Genomic DNA, 20281 nt, shown 5'->3' with positions numbered 1-20281 from the left:
AAGTGCTGGTTAATATTATGGCACGAGGACTGGCCGTGTAAATAAAACAGTGGCTAAGTGCCCTTGGCTGCATCCAGGGATTTCCAGGTTCAGTAGGGCTGTCCTGCTGTCAGTTACATCTCCACAACATTAGGACGTGTTCCCCGCTATTCCCCCGTGCACGCCTGTCCGATCCGATCCCGACATAGAAGCTCCGGAGGACGAGGCGGGACCGCCGGTCTCGCCGTCAGGAATCCTTGAGGCTATATTTCGTCACAGGCAGTGATTTGAACACCGTGCGGCCTTTTTAATGGACAGATACCGTGTTCGTCTTAAGCAGAGTAATGCTTGGGCTGGAAAAAAGGGGGAAAATTCACTCATCAGAGACATGTGAAACTGTCCAACTCCATTCTGCATACAAAAAATATGAACAGGCTTTGCTACTTTATACGAACAGGATATAATACAATATGTATGACGTGGGTCGTCAATCAAACTGCAGCTTTGGAAAGCGACTGCCAGGTGCTCGCCGTAGTGTTTTAAACGGAGGCAGCTCTGTAATTCGGCCTCTGGGAGCTGACAGTCAGCACAGTGAAGAGAACAAGCTGATCGCTGCAGTGACGTCGGTGCGGTTTGATTGGCACGTTGGCGAGCGTGCGGTTCGAAATTCCTAAATCATGCCTGGCTTTATCGAACCGTGGTTCCAATTTGATCAAATCCCCGCGTGTTTCATTAATATTGTATTTATGTGTCGGGTACAAAACTGAAAATCGAAGCTTTTTTTTCTTTCGTGGGATGGATGGAGGGAGGGGAGAGAGAGGCTTGTTTTGTTTGTTTGTTTTTTTTCCCGGAGAGCTGCCCTTCCAGGAAGTTGGCATGTTTGGGGGAGAAAGCAAAGTTTTGACGGCAAAGATGCTAAAAAAAAAAAGAAAAAAGAACAGAACAGAACTTTCTTCCCCTGTCAAAAAGGATTTGGTCTGAAGATGTCGTTTGAAGAGTTTGTGCTTCTCTACGTATCCAGACAATAACATGAACTGGGATACTTTTTTTGGTATTAACAAATGTTGCTTAGCATGTACAGCCTTTTTTTTTTTTTTTTGTAGCATTCCTGTTGCGGATTGTCTCCATGATTAGTTTTTGTGCCGCTTAATAAAAATAAATAAAGTTAAACTGGCACTTTAAGTCCCCCATATTTCGTATTTATAAGCATATATATTATATGCATATTTACTAAATTGTTTATAACACACTATAATATAGGCATACGCATATATATATATGAATTGTTTATTAATGTACAGTATTTGTCAACAATTATAACTTCTCCTATAAAATATATTCATATCATTACAACTGTCTTTTACTATGTTGCCACTCATTATGTTATATCATGCTAATGCACCAGCCTCCACTCACGGGTGCCCACAGGGGGAGTTGTCGCTGTTGACAAATACTTTAATAGATGCTTATACCTGCTTACAACTGCATTAGCGTGTGTTATATACCATTTATTAAATGCTTATTGTCTGCTTATGAATGCCGAATAGTGGGATTTAATTAAAGTAAAAGTTTTATTTTATTTCATTTGTATTTGCATTTTTTGGAATACACAATGATAGGGGTTATATGTTTTTTTTGTTTTTTTTTAGGTGTATATGCATTTTAATAATTGAATTTGTGTCTATTTTTAAAGCGCTTTTATGCCTTTGACTATAGGCTGCTGCTGCTCAGTGTCATTCGTGTGTCGCTGTTATTATGTCTTGTAGCGAAACATTATTTGTGACGTTACTGGAAAAAGAAGCAACAAATGAGAAGATGGTTATTTCTCAGAAACGACAGCGTTCCACTCTGTTCTCCTCCACTCTGTTCTGTTTTGTTCCAGTCTGTGCTGTTCTAACTTGGCCGCTGAAGCTGTCGGTTAATATGTCTCCCTGTCAGCCTCCACTTATCCAATAACAAAGAGCCTGAAGCTTTGCCTCATTAGTTACCATGCAAACGAGATCACTATTGATATCTCTTAACGAACTGCCACCTCGTCAGTTCGATTTCCTGTTAACTCACTCCAGACAACGAAAATCAACATCCAGCAATTAGTTTTCCGGGCCCGGGGGATCGGTCTTGCGGGGCGCCGGTACGCCGTAGATATTCATTACGCTAAATGGGGCCTGTTCTCGCTGCTGTTCATCGGTTCGGGCGCTGTCACTCGCCTGATTGGGCGTAGCGGTCCTCGAGGGCTGGTCTGAGGACGTCCACAGTGGAAACAGAGTCTTTACTTTGTTCAAACATTTAGGACTCCCCATCTGGAACATACTGAGATCAAACTGAAGAGTTTTACATGATGGCGGATATATGATCAACAACTATCCTTTACAAAAATGGCTTTGTAGAAAACGCAGGAAGACGCAATTGTTTCGGCCTGTTGTTCAATCGGGATGCTTGCCGAAATATTAAGAAATATATAGCTGTGTATGTTTGTTGCTCTTCCTCTATAGCCCTCTATAGTAATAACAAACTTTATACGGCACCTCTCAAAACACAGTTACAAAGTGCTTTACAAGGGGAAAAAGATTGAAACGTTTCAACCGAAATCAAGCAAAGGAAAGCACGGAAAATTAAAGGAAACGTTCAAAGCAGGAAAAGGAAAAATAAAACGTGATTTAGAAAGTCTTAGATCCTCATGATGAATGCTAAAGTACCTTTATTTTGTTTGTTGGCAATTGACATCCATTCACTATTGATTCTGGAAAGAATACAGGAGTTTAAAGTGGTCAACAAGTCAGTTTGAGGTCTAACGTCTCAGTGTAAGGCCAACGCATGATCTTAATGAGCTACGTGTGAAACCAGCAGGTTTGTGTCCTCAAACAGCAACGTGGCCCCATGAATGTGGAGTGAAATCAGCTGTGGCCACTTCAGTGGACGGAGTTCTAGCTTTCCGGATGCAACACCATCAAAACAAAACCACAAAAAAACGATCGGCTCGCAGGAAAAAGTTCCGATAGTTTGGGAAACGCGCGTGTTCAGATGAGAAGATCAATGCCACCGTCGTGTCGGGTTTGCACGCTTGACTCTCAAACTACTACTTAAATTCAAAATTCAAACAATCGAACTTAACCCCACCCAGTGCAGATCCTGTGGATATACCCTCTACGCCCTCCTCCTGCCCTCCTCCTGTGGTGTTGGCCTGGAAGGGATTTCTCCGTGTAACGGTGTAATATTCATGACATGCCTCCGCCTTTTAGCAGCGCTGCCTCTCTGTGTCATGTTCTATCTCATTACGGTGCTGCGGTGGGAATGACAAGGCGCAAGAGGCCAGACCTTTTCTCCCCCATCTTTGTGTCTTCCTCGCTTCCTCGTCGAAGAGGAGAAGAGGAGGAGGACGAAACGAAGACCAACGTGAGAGGGGAAATGAACCGATAATGAACAACACACTGTGCCAACGAATGGAGATTCGGTATGACCTCCTTAATACTGCGCAGCTCGCATGCCTCGTGGGCTATCATTTTATCAATTTCACGCGGAAAAAACGGGCCATTTCACTTTTAAAGTTACAGCTTTATGGAAAAGCCTCAGCTGGCACTTCTGCGACCAGCCGAAGTGGAGGAGAAAAGCTGTTTACAGCCATTTAGCCATTTTCCCCCGCTTCTCGTTTCTTATTTTCTGCTTTCACTCCATCTCCCTGCTGCTCCTTGCTTACGATCATAATAATAATAATAATAATAATAACCTCCCTCTGTCAGAAATACGACCGGCCTCAGCAGAGAGAGGAAACTAAACAGGCTCCGAGCAGAAACACAGACTACAGTATCACTGAAATTAATTGGAGTGCCATTAGCTGCATGGATGGGGGTTTTTTTTTATGCTTTCAGCAGCAAAGGTGACTACTTTCTGCCTCCGCCACGCCGCAACTGCCCCCCCCCCCCACACACACACACACACACACCCAGACGCACAGCCATTTCCATTACTGTGGCTGGGGTCAATTGCAAGTGGTGGGTCGATGCAGGTGCATGGACGCCGGCCAGGTCTGGGCTCAGATATACTAAAGCAGGGCAGTTTATCCACATTATTAAAGAACAGTTTAATAACAGGGGGGGGGGGGGGGGGGGGGACACACCAAATAAACAACTTGAAATATTCTATAAATATTCGAATAATATCAATAAATGGCTGCTATTCGTAACTTTGATGATCTCTCTCTCTTTCGCTTCCCGCTCTCTCTGTGTCCAACAAATGCAAAAGGCAAAAGGGGGGGGGGGGGGGGGGGGGGTTGGGGTGTTGGGGGGTTGGAATAGTGAAAGAATGAGGGCAGTGTATTTGTCATGGTGGAATAGAAATACAGTACAATACCACAGCTGAATAAATCTTTTCACGCGGGGAGAAAAACCTCTCGGCGATTTGAAACAATGTCGAGGCTCACTGGCCGGGGGCCATCCCCCCCCCCCCCCCCAAAAAAAAACACTGAGTAGACAATCTGGCTTTTATTAACTCTTTTGTAGACCAACTTTCTTTTCTTTTTTTTAAAAAAGCCTAAGTACTAAAGTATTAAAGCCCCCCTTGAATCCTCGGTACATTATTGAAAGTCCAACCGGAGTCACATTCAGTCATCTCTGTTTGTAGTCAGAAGTAATGTCAGCCCTCCCCGTTGTCGCGGCATTATAAATTGCCTCGTTTCCTTTTTTTCTCTCTGAGCACTCGTCCTCGTTGGCTGAAAAGCTATTTGTTCTCGAGCTTTCGATCATATCTCACGCTCTTCGTCTTCATCTTGTGGAGGAGGTTGTTTCCTCAACTGCTGTATCAAAGGTCCGGAATGAACTCTCAACCGTACGTGACTTGTAATTTAATACCAATGTTTTTTTGTGAGGTAAACTACAGGCAGCTATGACAACGCTCACTTTTTGCACAATATTTGTATTTTTATTTTGCACACCTGTCTTCAAAAGGTCCTCTGAACGCTAACATCTCAAACACGGTAGTTTTTTCCGGAGGCTGCGAATTGCAAGTTGAAAAGTTCTGGTGCCGACAACCTTTCGCGCGTATTTTCATGCATTTCCAAGCCAGACGAACTTGACAGAACACACTAACTACCATAAACCATGCCTCACGGTAAGTTCGGCAGCCCTGCATCACTTTTCATTTTCTTTTTAGTTTATTTATTTACGTAATCACACGTTAAAGAAAATCCCCAGCTCCTCATTCTTTTTTTTGCATCGACACTTAAAACGAGGCTTAATATCAGTAGCGTCAGTACTTTGAGTATTGATCTGCTCACCCCTACAGTCACTGAGGAGGAGAGGGAACTGCCCACTAACTTCATTTACTCCCACAATAGCTGTTCCTGTGATACCACCTCCTGTTTGTACAATGCGAGCCTGTAAACGGCGCTGTAATACAAGTGGCTTATTCATACATGAAACATTCTTCAAGCTGGAAGCCTGTAACAGCACCAGTCTTCATCCTTCCCCTCACACAAGAACAGGATTCGGCAGCTCCATTTGCAACAATCATTATTTCAGTCATTAGCTACTGCATTAGCCACCGGAGGCATCTCTAAATCAGCTACATATAGATTTACAACACACACACACACACACACACACACACACACACACACACAAACGCACGTCGCCGAAGTCCATTAGGGCCCTAACACGCAAATCAAGCAGGAAATAGAAACCCTTTGTGCTCCATCGCTGAAAATGAATATATGCGAAACAAAGAGCTGCTCCGGCTTTTAAAACATCAATCCGCGCAACGAGTCCGAGTTCTGAATTAAGAAATGGGATAGGGGGGACAGGACGCGAGGTCAACGGGCAAGCGGAGACCAGCAAGGGCGGCGATGGAGGGAAACTCAAGGTCAGACGTCCTCACGCAGCAGTTTGCGTGTCCGAGAGTTTTTAAACGTCGTTTTGACAGCGTGATCACGCAGAAAAAGTCCTGGTAACTGCCTATCGATGAATTAGATCGACCTTTTTAGCACAAGAATGTGGTTCCGAAGCCGCAAAACGACCCACAATCACGCACACACTTCGCACTGTGTGCACTCTAAATGCACACATGCCTGTCTCTCATCTCGGCTCGGCTTTTGCGAGGCGCTACTCTCGACAGACATTCCTGACACTCCGTTGCTGAGCAATGTTAGGAGACTCCCGCAAGGCATCGGCTCCTGCTTTTGTCTGTCTTTCTCATCTCTGTCTCTTTGCCTCGCTCAGGACATAAAAGTGGTACTTTCGCTTTCAGGCAACCCTTAGAAAGCCTGTTAGGTATCTGACTGGAGACAGCCGAGTCAAACGGAGAGAGGGGAGAGAGGAGGAATGCGAATAAATGAACTTCAGAGGCTGGAGGCATCTCGGGGAAAGACAGGGAAAGTGAGAGCCCGCAGGAAGGAGGCTAAAATAAGACAGAGGCGGAGGTGTTAGATGGTGAGGGAAAGACAGCTCAGACAGAGTCTGTCTCATTGTCCAATCCTCACCTTTTAACCTCCTTCACTCTTCACAAATCGCGCTCCCTCTTTTCAATATATAGTTTGTTTTTGTTGCCGAGCTTTTTGAAAAGTTTTATCCGAACGGAGGCTCTACTGCAGCAGAATATCTGTTATCATTACTTCTACGTCTGAGTGCGGCGGGGACCCGGCAGATTTTAATTCTGAAACGTCACTGTGAGTAAATATCAGCAGACCAGAGTCCGCTTGACATAAAGTGATGAGTTGTGAGGCTTCTTTTGAGAACATCATCTGAGGGAGCGCCGGTATCGCTGTTTCTTCAGTAGTGGCACCTGGTAAAAGACGTTCCCGGTAAAGTCTGAGGCTTAGAAATGAAGCAACTCGAATTTGTAGGGATGGAAGTTTCTCTAGGTCGGTCCGCCACACAGGTCCAGACTGAAATATGTGAAATTGAGTACAGGCATTCACGCTCCCCAGAGGATGAACCCTACAGTCTCCTGACTTTTCATTGAGCGCCATCGTCAGGTCAAGGCTTTCACTTATCCACCACCATGTTTTGCACAAATTCATTTTCCGTGAAATCTGGTCCAGACATTAATGTCCCCACTCAGGACGAAATGTTTTATGAATAATGCATTTTAGTACAGGCTCAGCTGTACTTTGTGTTAAGGGATAATTAGCAAGTGCTAACAAGGTGGCATACAAAACTGCAACGGTGCACGTGGCAAACATCAACATCAGCCTCACAGACTCACAACTCTTGGCCTTGTTCAAACACCATTTTTCCACGCTTTGTTCACCACAAATACAATTCCATTCCTTTTTAGTTGAGATTGACAGGTGTCGCAGTCTATCACAGTCTGCAGATTATTCATCCTGACTCCTCCTCATCTAGGCTTTGTCGCCGCTTTGTTGTTGTTGTTTTTTTTTAACTCACTACAACCGCATAAGCACAAGAAAACTCCCCCCCCAGAGAGCAGAGACGCACAGCCAAACCCACAAAAAAACACCTTTGATCATATTCGAATTTCCCCACTCTAATAATTCACAAACACGGCAGGGGGAGCAGGAAGGGCGCCTAAAATGTGAATTAACGCTATAAGCAAAGTGCTACCGTGTTTGACAATTCTTCGTAATGAATAAATGTTGTTTTGATTCATAAACAACAGTAAAAGGATTGCCCCCCCCCCCCCCCCCATTTGATTTGTGGCACAGAATATTTATCAGCTGATTAAAAAAAGTTAGAATCCAATCAAACTAAACAGCTGTGCTGTTACAGTATACTGGATATAAATAGTCCACCTGGGTGGCCCATTAAGAAGCACTGTATCATAAACTAATGTTGTCTACAGAGGCAAACAGCTCAGATGGCGAGGCGAAAAAAACATTACAGACTTCAGCTTCGGGCAAAAATATGCTGCCATCGGAAGGGCTGGAACACCCCCCCCCCCCCCCCCCATACACACACACACACACACACACACATTTGCACCTTTGCTGCAGTCTGCACTTGCTGAAATCATCAATTTAAACAGTTACTTACAGAGTGGGGTTTCCATTATAGGACAGTTAATATTTTCAGCCACTGTGAGTGTTAAGCCTATTTGCGAGCGTGTCCTCTATCTTTTGTGAGATGACAGTCGGTGGGTAGGGGGACGTCGTAGATGTCCTACATTTCAACTGCATTTTCTGTCTCCTAAAATAGTCTCGTGACAGATTAGACCCAAACTTTTTGCTAAGACTGGGTCCAACTGATTTATGTGACTCATAAACCTTTTAGTCAGCAAACACACCCTAACTTCTTAACTGCAGCACGAAATGAAGGGGCGATGCAGACAAAGATGGCATTAGCAATTAGTGAGAAGTGCTGTCTACGGTGGGTGAAAGTGGCTGAGCTAGTCGCGTTAGCATATGCCTGGAAATTTCTTGTATCTAAGGAGCTTACCTTTGCCTTTTTTTTTTTTTTTTTTTCTGAACAACATTGTCCTGATGATACAGACATACTGAATGTTTTCCTTGCTCGAGTGTTTACACTCTCACCTACCATCACACTTCAGTCTTGCGTTGTTTGATTCTACAGTTATCCAATGGCGAACCGTCTTGACAGTGCCGACCTGTGGGGGAACGGAGAGCCCGAGTCCAAAATGGAGGAAGCTGCCGTAGCTCAGCTGTGTTGCACCATCCACTTTCACGTGTCAGCCGTTGGGTTGCCAATTAGCCCTGCGAGCAGTCACCGCAGCATAGAACAATCTATCTAAATACAATTATTTACGCCGCACGTTTAGTAACAACAACCAGACTTGAGGTGCTGCGCAAATTGAAATGAGCGGCACCGCAGTAGCAATGGAATAGTAAACAGTAATAACACAATAACAACTAAGTAATAAATATGGTGATGGTGAATACAGGGTGATATCAAAATATGTGCACAAATGTAAAAGAGAAACAGAATAAAAACCCGTGAGATCATGAAATCCAACAACAACACTACAATGAAGTGAAAAAAAAAAAAAATTCAATGTTGACCAATGACCAAAAAACTAAAATACAGGCTTCAAACTGACCACACCTCCTCTGGAAAACTGGTGTCTGCGTATCATCAGCTGGCTGTATTCCAGTTAAGTGCAGTTTTGTGTACATTTTTTGTGGCATAAATGTAAGTCAGCAAAGCAAGAGCAACCAGGCATTGTCATTTCTCATGAGCAAAAGCCTTGACTAAGCCTTTCATGTCTCTCACACACACACAGCAACTAAACACACACTCGCGTCCCCGGTCGCTGTTATTAATCACGGGAATGTTCAAATTGCTGTTAAATTGTCCGTAGTGCAAAGTAAACCTTGAAGAAATAGAGACAGGAACGGCGCTGGATTTAAGCTGCGTGCTATTAGGGAGTGAATGTATGTATGTGTGTGTGTGTGTGTGTGTGTGTGTGTGTGCATGAATGTTTTATCATCTCTTGAGACTCGCGCACACAGCAGCCGCTTCCTCGCAGAGCTCTGATTAATTATACAATATCTGACCTCTTAATGTTCGCTTTGTTAAACTCCCTTTCTGTTTCTCTTAATCTCTTCTGATCGCTTCCCTCCTCTGAACTGAACTCCGATCTGTTTTCGGATGCAGACGATTTGCCCGGGCTACACGCAGAGTGAGACCACACCAGTGTCACGTTTTGTTCTATATTTCTGTAAAGCCACGATGTGTGACGCATTTAGCATAGACATGTGGGACGTACATAAAGTTTACATGACCTGACAAAGGGGAGAATATCACTAAGTGCTTTCCTCTTGTGCTGCTGAGGATTTTCTAGGTGACCTCCGTGGTTGCCTCCTCTTTCGGTGAGTCGGGGTCTGTGAGAATGTTCGAGACAGTTGGATGGATTGCTGCAAGCCTGTCCTCTATATACGTTATCTCTCTAATTTACGTATTTAATTCGCAGAAAAAAATATGTTGTAGAGAAAATGTAATACCTGCCTGGATTATGCAATCTAGAAAATCAGAATCAGAATCAGAAATACGTTATTGATCCCCGGGGGGGAAATTGTACAGTACCTGTGCTCCCATTCAAGAGTAGAAAGTAGCATAATTTAGAGGTAAAAGTATGTACAAAATATAAAAATAAGAAATAGAAAATAAAAAATATACACATTTACAGTATTTAAGTGAAAAATAAGTAAAAAAATATATATACAATAACAATGTATATGTATGTGTATATCTATCTATCTATCTATCTATACATATATATATATAATGTGACTCTCTTTTTTGGTTTTTGGGATTTGGACGCAAAAAAAGGACATCGGAGGCCGGGGTTCCCACGTGTTGTTTATTTAGGCTACTAAGGGAAAGATAAAGTTAAAGGTAAGCAAAGCTAAGTTAGGGAGAGAGCATGGTTTTTTGGCTAAATATTGAAAAAGTGAAGCGTTGACTTTGTCAGTACTTATCTTCCCCTAACCTCAATCAAGTGCTTTGTTACTTGACATACACAAACGTGTTTGATGAAGAGCTCTTATTGTTTTATCTTTTTTTTTTTAAATTTTTTATTGGGACCAAGACATGGTATCGAGTGGGACTTTTCACAGTTAGAAACCTATATATCTCCAAAAACCTCTATGTGTAACACCATCCTTTCCACGGTCTCCTCGGAAAATGTACTATTCCTAACAAAATGAAAGCTGCAGAGTAACGTAGCTTTGAGGACACAGATATTTAAGTGTGGATAGGATGATGTTAATTATATAAAACTGTGTGTTTCTATTCTGCATGCTTCTTTGTGAGAACCACTTTGAGGGACAGACTCGACAAAAGGCTCATTTGGAGTTACATCTTGGGTGTTTTGGGGTTTATAGTCCATGAGATATTATCAGGGGGGGGGGGGGATCATCGTTTTGCTCACAAAGTGGCCACATGTGGGTTTAAATGTGTTATTTCTACACGTACACAAGCTTCAAGCTGTTGTTTATTTTAGAGTAAACACCTGGGTTCAGGGTGCGATCAGAATTAAAATCAGTATTCAAACGTCGGGGGCTGAATAAAGCCAGTGGAAGGTCCTCCTTTGTATATAGCAACACGAAAATGTGTGTGTGTGTGTATTCGAGAGTGTGGGCCGCCAGAGAGATCCCTTACGCTCGGTTAATGTTACTCTTGTCCTTGAGTTACAAATGCAAATGACAGCTAGCTCCATTTTCCCCAACGCACAGCTGGAGAGGCATTTTAAAGCATCACTCTTCACCTCCTTTCACCTCCTCCGTCGATCCCGAAAACACACACCCACCCACACACACACACACACACACACACACACACCACTGGCACTGTAAGAGTGTGTCTGTCGTGTTGGGCAGTAATGACGAACAACTCGTATGCATTAAAAGTTTCCACCTCTACACCTCACACAGGAAGGCCACAACCTTGACTTGATTTATTTACCTCTTTTCCCTGGCTTCTGCTCCTCTAGTGTCTCTTTTTCCCCCGTTTCCGTGTGTGTGTGTGTGTGTGTGTGTGTGTACCTCTCGCTCCCTCTCTCTTTCGGGGTAAGCAAACACTCCTCGCTTTTAGGGGGGCTTTTAAAAAGTCAGCCGGGCGAGCGGTGAGATGGCCGATCTTTACTCTGACACCGAACAAAACTCTACACGAACCCTGATGGATGGTCCTGACCTCACACTGCCGGGGACGACGGTAATGTATGTATGTGTGTGTGTGTGTGTGTGTGTGTGTGTGTGTGTCTGCGTACACTCACACAAGCGGCCTTCTGCAGCAGCATGACAAGGCCATTGATCCTGGCCTGTAATTGGACAACATCAACGCAAGCGCGTCCGTCGTCCGTGTCTGCGCGCGTGTTTTTTTTAAACCCTTCTTGGCTTTCACAGGAGCGTTTACACTACCTCGGGGATAAATCATGATTCACATTCGGTACAGTGTGGACATTTCCTTTGCAATGAAACTATTGGCACGCTTCAACTGCACTCAGTTTTCAGTCCGACGTGAAAAGTGACAGAAGTAGACTGAGAAAAGAAAAGATAAATTCCTGTCTGCTTTCTCACCTCTGCCAGACGTTTCAGACATTATTTGACTATCCGAAAAAAGCAGTTGCCACAGTATTCATGAGCCTCCATGACTGTTGCTGTAGAGACGAGGCCAAGCAAAGATGCAAATCAGAGTTTGAGCTAATTTAGCACTTTGCTGTTCCAGTCAGCAACAGAAAGACCGCATCACAATCTGAAACTGACGGGGTTGTGCAAAGCACAATCCGTTTGCCATTTGTGCCATTTTAAGCTTGGTGACTGGATGTGTCTTACCACAATGCTCCTTGGGAGTTGTAGTTATCCTGGCTTTCTGAACGTGTAACGTACACTAGTAAAGGGAATTAGTTTAACTGCATCAGTTTAAAGTAATAAAGTTTGTGTAATATCTTCTTCAGGTGCTTTGTCAAGTCGCCCTGATGATTGATTGACTGATGGATTGATTACTTTTATTATCCCAAAAGGGAGATTGATTTGTAGTTTAAAAAAAAACAAAAAAAAACAGAAAACTGGAGGCATAGAGTTAATAAGATTTGACGTTTGGTGCCGGAGAGGGACCTAACAAGAAGATGCTATCAAAGGGAAATGTAGGATCCAGCCATTTTGACCCATGTGGGCCTTTGTTGCGTTATTATTATGATTATGATCATTATTACTACTCTAAACTATTAAAAGTACTCACATTGTTTGTATAGAAAATGGGCTGGAGTTTGACTTTCAGACTCAAATACACAATACACACACGTAGATAATGAGTCCAACCAGTACAACCACAGTCTTCTACCGGTAACCGCTCTTGGATACTGCTATATTTGTCCCGCATAGATACAGGGGGGAAAAACCCGACTTCAGGCTGTTTGTGCTGTACGAGTGTGCGCATGTAAATATGATCCCACTGCTGACACTGACACTTCCCACTTTCCATTTTATGCCTTCCTACTTTTCCTGCAGCATTTCTCACATTTTTAAGCTGCTAAACTTCGATATCTGTGAAACCGCAGGGTCAGACTGTGTACTTACAGCTCGTATCAACAGAGGAGGGATGGCAGAGAAATCCTTTAAAAAACATTCACAGAATTTCAAAGTTAGCCTGTGTCCCATCTGAATCCCATTAGGTGGTTTCATATCTTAAAGCCCGGGACACACTGGAGGATCATTGGGATGGCGTAAACATATTTGGGCATTTGGGAATCTGTGATCTGAAGCGCAGTTGGCACCGATGCTTATCCATCTGGTGGTAAAAAAAAACTTTTCAGATTCAATCACAAACCAAAGAGATGGAGTCACAAACTGATCGGCGCTGCCTCGATCTTATCAGACACGTTTGATATTTACAGCCCAGTGTCTGTGCAGGTGTAGACTGCTGTGTGTGTGTGTGTGTGGGGGGGGGGGGGGCGGATCACTGAGTCAACATTGTGAGGGTAAAAAGGTTTATTTGGTGCAAACAGTTTTGTTTGTTTCCACATGTTACATGTGTGCTAACGTTCTTAGCATGGAGCGTGTTATCTAGCAGGGATTTTCACACAGAAAAGAGCACTGTTTAGTTTTGTATACATCGCCTTGTTCCAAAGATTCCCTGAGCAATAATGATAGTTTTAACATTGAATTGAATGCCCCCCCCCCCCCCCCCCCCATTACCGTGAAAAGGATTCCAGCCCTGCTGATCCCACTGAGAATCAACAGTCCAGCCTGCAGCTCTGTGCAGCTTTCAGCTCATTGTTTTGGTCCTCCACACCATCTGGTTGAGCCCCAATGGCTGTCACCAGTCCTCCCCCGTAGGAATCTGTGGGCCGCAGCTCCCGGCACACAAACTGATTGTACGCTATCTGCTAAGAGCCAAATGGCAGGGAGCTGAGGTAAACAAGTTTCTGCTGAAGAGATGTAAACATCGAACAAGCTAAGGAGAGCCATGTACTTTTTCTGAGGAGTTGGTGGCGGAGCTAAATATAAATATAGCTAAATATATATATATTCTTTCTATAAAACAATGGCACTAGTAGCACATTTTACACCTGCGTCTCTTGGACACAGTTTAAATTCTCTCCTCTCAAAAACCCCTAACTTTATTCAGGTAAACATGTAAAGCTGGATTTATAGTTTAGCATCAGAAATGTACTGTTCATAGCACCTCTGCTTCATTGGACATTTTTGGGCTATACCATGCTTGAATAATATAGCCCACGTTTTGTTTTTTTTGCTGGGCGTGTGTTACAGGAGAAAACGGAAACAGCCCGAGCTGACCAATCACAGTTCTTGCTGTCTCTATGTAGAATCTCCGTGGCCACGTATAGCCACAGCACAACTTTTTTCACGGCAGCACATTTCAACTCCATAGCAAGAGTGGCTCAGTCCCATCAAGTGTCCCAGTGAGCCGGCATGCAGAACACCAGGGCCGCACTCATATGGGTAGAAAGGAGTCCAGTGCGACAGTGCGGATGTGACAGGAGTGGAGATGAACACCCCTCTGAGCTCATCTGACACACACACACACACACACATACACACACACACACACACACACACACACAGTTAGAAAGAGAAGTAGGAGGTAATAAGAATGGAGATTAGACTTTCGATTAAACTGCTTTCTTATTCTCCAGCCCTCCAACAGCTTTGACACGGAGCGTCTGAGAAGCGGCCGTAGCCAATTCGCCTTCAGCGTTTACAAACAGAAGCGACTTTGAACGCTCACTTCTGAGAGCGTGTGTCTGAGTTTCCAATCGGCAGCCATAGCACTCAAAAGGGGAATGTGTCATCGCTTGTGCTCGGGAGGGAAAATTGCATTAGTGTGTGTGTGCGTGCGTGCGTGTGTGTGTGCGTGTGTGTGTGTGTGTGTGTGTGTGTGTTTACTCATGCATATGCATATGGAACAAATACATGGCGACACGAAATAAACAAAACAACAAGGAAGCTGTCAGCAGATAGCAGACAGGGTCACTGGAGACGGTGGCGATGGCGTGCGCACGTGCTCACGCATAAACACACACACACACACACACACACACACACACACACACACTCGTACGCGCGCACAAACGCACACAAAGCAGGTCACAACTCAAAACAGAAGTTAGTAGAAAACTGCTGTCATCACATCACAGACGTGCGAGGCTCCGCGAACTGAGATTCACACTTCAGCTTTCAAAACAAAGGGAAATTTACCACAAACGCCGCCACACGTTTTCACTGACGCGGTTTCACTCGGAGATTCGCGAGGAAGGATTTTTGTGGCTTCTGGTTAACTTTCCCTTCTTTGTCAGAAGTGTGGAGAAGGCTGGCGGTGGAGAAAGTTCTTTCATGTTAAGTTTACTGAGATGTTGTATTTTCCTTTTCCCCCCCCACCCCAAAAAATGAAATCAATTGAGAACTGCATGGAAAAGGTAACTCGTAGTTTTACAGGTCTGAAATTTCCTGATAATTCCATGAGATGTTTCCTGGAAAGAACTACTTGACTTGATGCAAATTACAGGGCGGAAAAAAAGAGACAAAGCTCCAAATTACGCCGTCCTCGCCGAGAAATGAAGCATTTACCGAAGTCAAGTTCCACGTTTGTTTGAATGAAGTCTCGGTCATCTGTCAATATTTGTCGCAAAAAGAATGATACGGTTCAGACGTTTGATAAGATAGACAACATTTCTGAGAAGTAGTGTCGCAAAGGACAGTGTGTTGGGCTGGCAGTTCACACACTTCTAAAAACGAAAAACAGTGAATCACCCTGTAATCAATAAGTAAAAGTATCAGTACGAAACAGTTGATGATGTGAATTATTACTAAAATATGAAGCAAATGATTTCACCCTCGTGCTGTAGCCGCGGTAGCCTTATTGGTGTTGGTGTGACCCTTTTTTTTAATTTTCTTTATTTCCTTGTTAGACATAAAACAAACAGACCCAATTATAAACTGTTTATAAACTTGTTCTGGAGACGAGATATGCAAGTATCGCACATTTGTTCTCATTCTTAATCTCACGGGGGCACACTTCAATTGATTTTACAATACGTGGCACCCTCGTTTCATGTGCAAGATAATAATATGGACAGCTGCATAAGCTAATGCCATCCAGCATGATGACCCCGCAGTAAACACACTTCTACATCAGCGAAGCTTGTGTTTATTTTGTTGACACTCATTTTGTCTCAATTATACATGTATTTATGACAAAACCCGGGTAAAGTGCACGCGGTGCCACACCGAAGCTCATTAGTCTCGTCTATTTGTTCGATTTTGTCAGTCGCGCCTCGCTGAGCTGTAAATGTCGTGAATGCTCTGTCTGTTCTTTTTTTGCCGTAGCAGAAATATCAGAAGCAGGGAGTCTTCCCGCTCGTTCTTTGTTAATTTCCTTTTTCCTTCTGTGAGCGGTGTGAATCGCAGATGGAGATGGAGAGAGGGAAACAAAAGTTGGGCAGCAGAACATCATTTTGGAGCATTTGCCGCCGACACAAAATCTCCAGAGGAAATCTTGACAAGGTGTCAAACAGCAGCAGCAGCAGCAGCACTGTTTTTGTGTGTGTGTGTGTGTGTGTGTGTGTGTGTGTGTGTGCCACCGTCAGCAGGAACAACATATGGCTCCATTAAAAATAACACAAGTCAATTACTCGAACAGGTAAGATCTGCCAACACAGCAGCACTAACACCGACAGGAATACTTTACTTTTGTGAGTCAGTGTACACAACAGATTGAGCAAAACCGAACTGGATCGTACGATAAATCCTGACGCAAATAAATGAATATTGGGCTGTTTTTCTTGGATTTTCCTGGATTGGAGCGAAACTAAATATTCTGCAAATTGATTCGTATTTTTTTTTCCCCCTCTGTCTCACGATGTCCTTTTTCCACTTCTTGTGCCATGTTTGTCTTGAACATGGAAATTGGACATCGAAGGCTTGCTAGAAAAAAAAAGAAAAAAAAAAAAAAAGAAAGAACAAATTAACATTCAACACAATTCAAACAACAATTTGGATCAAGAAGCCGGCGGTCCGCCACGCGGTTTGAATGTCTTTATTCACTCTCACTGCTCTCCTGGTGTCATTTTTTTTTTTTTTTTTTTTTCTCAGCAAAGACGCTCTAAAAGCCAGACAGACACGGTTAGACACCAGCTGGCGAACATAGTGGAGCGTTTAGCAGCTGAGGAGCCCAAAGAGCTAAAAGGAGAGTGAATGTTGGACCTTCCGTTCGTCAGGCGGACACAAACGCGACTCCAAATGAGCGATAGTGTTGGATGTGTTGATAAGTTAACCGTAGAAATATTGATAACGGTCCTATTCCAAAAATGAAACTGACTCCTTGCCTTCCTTTTTAGGGACACAGGGGCTGGTGGGTCTGTGCCGCTGTATCTTTTGTGGACAGCTTTTACATTTAATGCTTCAGAGGTCTATGACGGAGACGTGTGCACGCTTTGTTAGTGTTTCAGTGAGAGCACGTGTTTGCATTACGCGCTCGCTCTATATTTTTAAAAGCTCTTAATCTTCATGCTCTTGTCTCGTCTCATGTTAAGAAAAATGAATTTATAAAAAAAAAAGAGAAAAAAATTAGAAGAGGAAAGCTGGAAGAAACTGGGCCACTGGAGCATCAAAATGAATAGGTAACAGCTTAGAAAATCCATTATGAATAATATAGAGCAAAAGGAAGCGGGTCTAAACATAACACGACATGTATTTACTGCAATATAAAAATATTCTAAAGAGGTCAGTGTGAGTTATATGGACACAGATACACACACACACACACACACACACACACACACACACTTATATCACATAGACAATTCCAGACAAACTAGAAATGGTCTGTCAGGAGTCAAAGGGCCTCGTACCATTTTCACCTCACCAACCCTGAGGCGATTTCTGCTCTATATTTATGACTCTGTGTGTGTGTGTGTGTGTGTGTGTGTGTGTGTGTGTGTGTGTAGGCAGCTCTCGCCTCAGGCACATCAAACTCTCAGCATGTAAGGATGAACTAACAGGCATCAAGCAGGCAGACACACACACACACACACAGCCCTTTTTCGGTCTGATCCCAACCTTGAAATGACCAGATCTCAACCTGCTGTCACGCTACGAGACGGACACCGGACCTCCCACGGTGACAGAAAGACAGAGATATCTGGGGGGTGGGGGCGGGGTAACAAATGAGCAGGTAAGTAAATGGAGAAGGGAATGAAAGGAAAGAGGGAAGGAGGACGGCAGAGCAGGAGGAGGAAAATAGACGAAGAGGTGGAAAGGGGAGCCGAAGGAGAGGAGAGGTAACAAGCAGAGGAAAGGGGGAACGACTGAAGGAAAAATAAAGGAAAGGGGGGGGGGGGGGGGGGGGGAGAAAAAGACAAGGGAAAGCAGAAGAAAGGGGGGACGGAGGAGCAGGCTGCTGGTTTGTCGAGAGTGTCAACATGTGATAAGAAGCAGCTATCCGGGCGCTATCTGCCCGGGGAGGGACACAGATAAGAGGTAATCTATTCTGATCATATTTACACACACTCACACTCAGACACACTCAGCTCTGCTGGTGTTCAGCCTTATTTCAACGCGTGGTGCGGAGGGGGGGGGGGGGGGTCGCTTGTGGTCGGCATGCCTTGACGCTGCCGGGATCAGTCCCTTAGATAAGACGCAACAGGGAGCCTCTGAAGTGCAGCGTCCCGGGCTCCAGTCCGACCCCTTTGCGGCACCTCCCTCATCTCTCGCCATCTCTCCTCCGTCAGCGATAAAGGCTTCAAATGTTGAGAAATCGCTAATCAGTCCAATCATTTGGTTTTCGTGGTTCCAACTTCTCGTACGTGAAGGTTTGCTGCTTTTCTTTGTCTTATATGAGACAATACGTTGAATATGATGACACTTGATGAACCCAAAACCAATTAAAAGCAACTGAATCGCGAACACACAACGAGCGGATCAGTCAGTGGAATGAATGACAATGATGATTAGTTGTGACGGGCTCACTCTCACTGCATGGTGCCCATCTGTACAGTATGTATTGAACAATAACATTTGGCAAAAACATGACTAAACGCACCTCTTCCCTTTCAATCGTCATGCATGACCCCGCTGCACTTACCCACCCTCATACTAGCTATGCGCATTAATCATATTATTACTTGTACGTGATGCATGTTTGACGTGTAAGTTTAAGCCTGAGGAGGTGGCTCTCTCTTCCTAAAAAAAAAACAACAAAAAAACAAACACAAGCCAGGATAAGCTTGATGCGAGTCTCCCCACCTCTCTGGATGAAGATGCTGCCGTCTGTGCCCCCCCCCCCCCCCCCCCCCTTCTCTAAACCATGACACTGCAGAAGTCCATAGGCCAAGAATAGCCTGAGGGCTTCAAGTGCAATATCACATTTTCATAATGAGAGCCAATGAGCTGTAAATCCCTGCTGACAGAGTTATGGAGCGAGAAGAGCTTATGGCGGCGATACTGAAACTATTAAACAGCCGCCTCCCTCCGGCACGTGGTGGTGGTGTGTGTGTGTGTGTGTGTGTGTGTGTGTTTGTAAACACACTGTATATTTATATGTGTGTTTGTCAGCATTAACAAGAAACAGCTGCATGTGGCGGCTCGGCGCTAAACTCCCATCATGACGCTCAGATTCTCCTGGTTTACAAGCTACGCTTTTTTTTTTTTAATTAAGCAGACCTCGCGATGCCATTGTGTGTGTGTGTGTGTGTGTGTGTGTGTGTGTGTGTGTTTGTGTTTACAGGAGCAATTCTTCTCGTCGGAGACAGAAATAGACAAAGCAGCAGATTTGTTTATGAGATGTTGTTGTTTTATTGTTAATTGAATTTAATACTGATTGTGTCAAAACTGCTGTAAAAAAAAAACAAAAAACAACAAAACAGATGTAGGCTCACAGTAAAACTATACTGCAAAAATATTTATCTTTTTTTCTTTCTTTTTTTACACCGGTTTGTGATTTCTATTGTCATCTTCTATTAATTGAACCATTTGCTTCTTGCTTTATATTCTTCTATTAATTTCTTTCCCGTCTTAAGTGCACGGGCGTTATATCTAGACCGCGCTCTAACATTCCTCATTACCGTTTCACACGTCAGGGTTTCAACCTAAAAAGCAGAGAAAATAACTAAGAACTCATTGAAACCGATGATGAATTATCGCGGTCCACCGATTGTTTCGTTTGTTTTCAGGAAAAGTGACGACGAAAGACCAAATGTGGTGATGAAATTCGTGACGGGTAATAATGGCGGTTAATTCGTCCCCGAGAGGGAGGTGAAGAGGTCAGCTGAGCCGAACCTCCGGAGCCGGAAGCCATTTGTTGTTTGGCTCAAGGACACTTTTTCTTTTTTTCTTTTTTTTTTAACTGCAGACGATGTTTTCAGAACTCAGCTTAGAATA

At 43.8% G+C, this 20281-nt stretch overlaps 1 protein-coding gene across 3 annotated transcripts in view; it reads right to left on the bottom strand.

The window, feature by feature from the left end:
• LOC139301840 (exostosin-1) overlaps positions 1–20281 on the bottom strand; it is a 167444-nt gene that overhangs the window by 136026 nt on the left and 11137 nt on the right. The window lies entirely within an intron of this gene.

The sequence above is a fragment of the Enoplosus armatus genome, chromosome 19 (assembly GCF_043641665.1).
Source record: "Enoplosus armatus isolate fEnoArm2 chromosome 19, fEnoArm2.hap1, whole genome shotgun sequence".
NCBI lineage: Eukaryota > Metazoa > Chordata > Actinopteri > Centrarchiformes > Enoplosidae > Enoplosus > Enoplosus armatus.
This window is presented reverse-complemented; position numbering and strand designations above follow the sequence as displayed.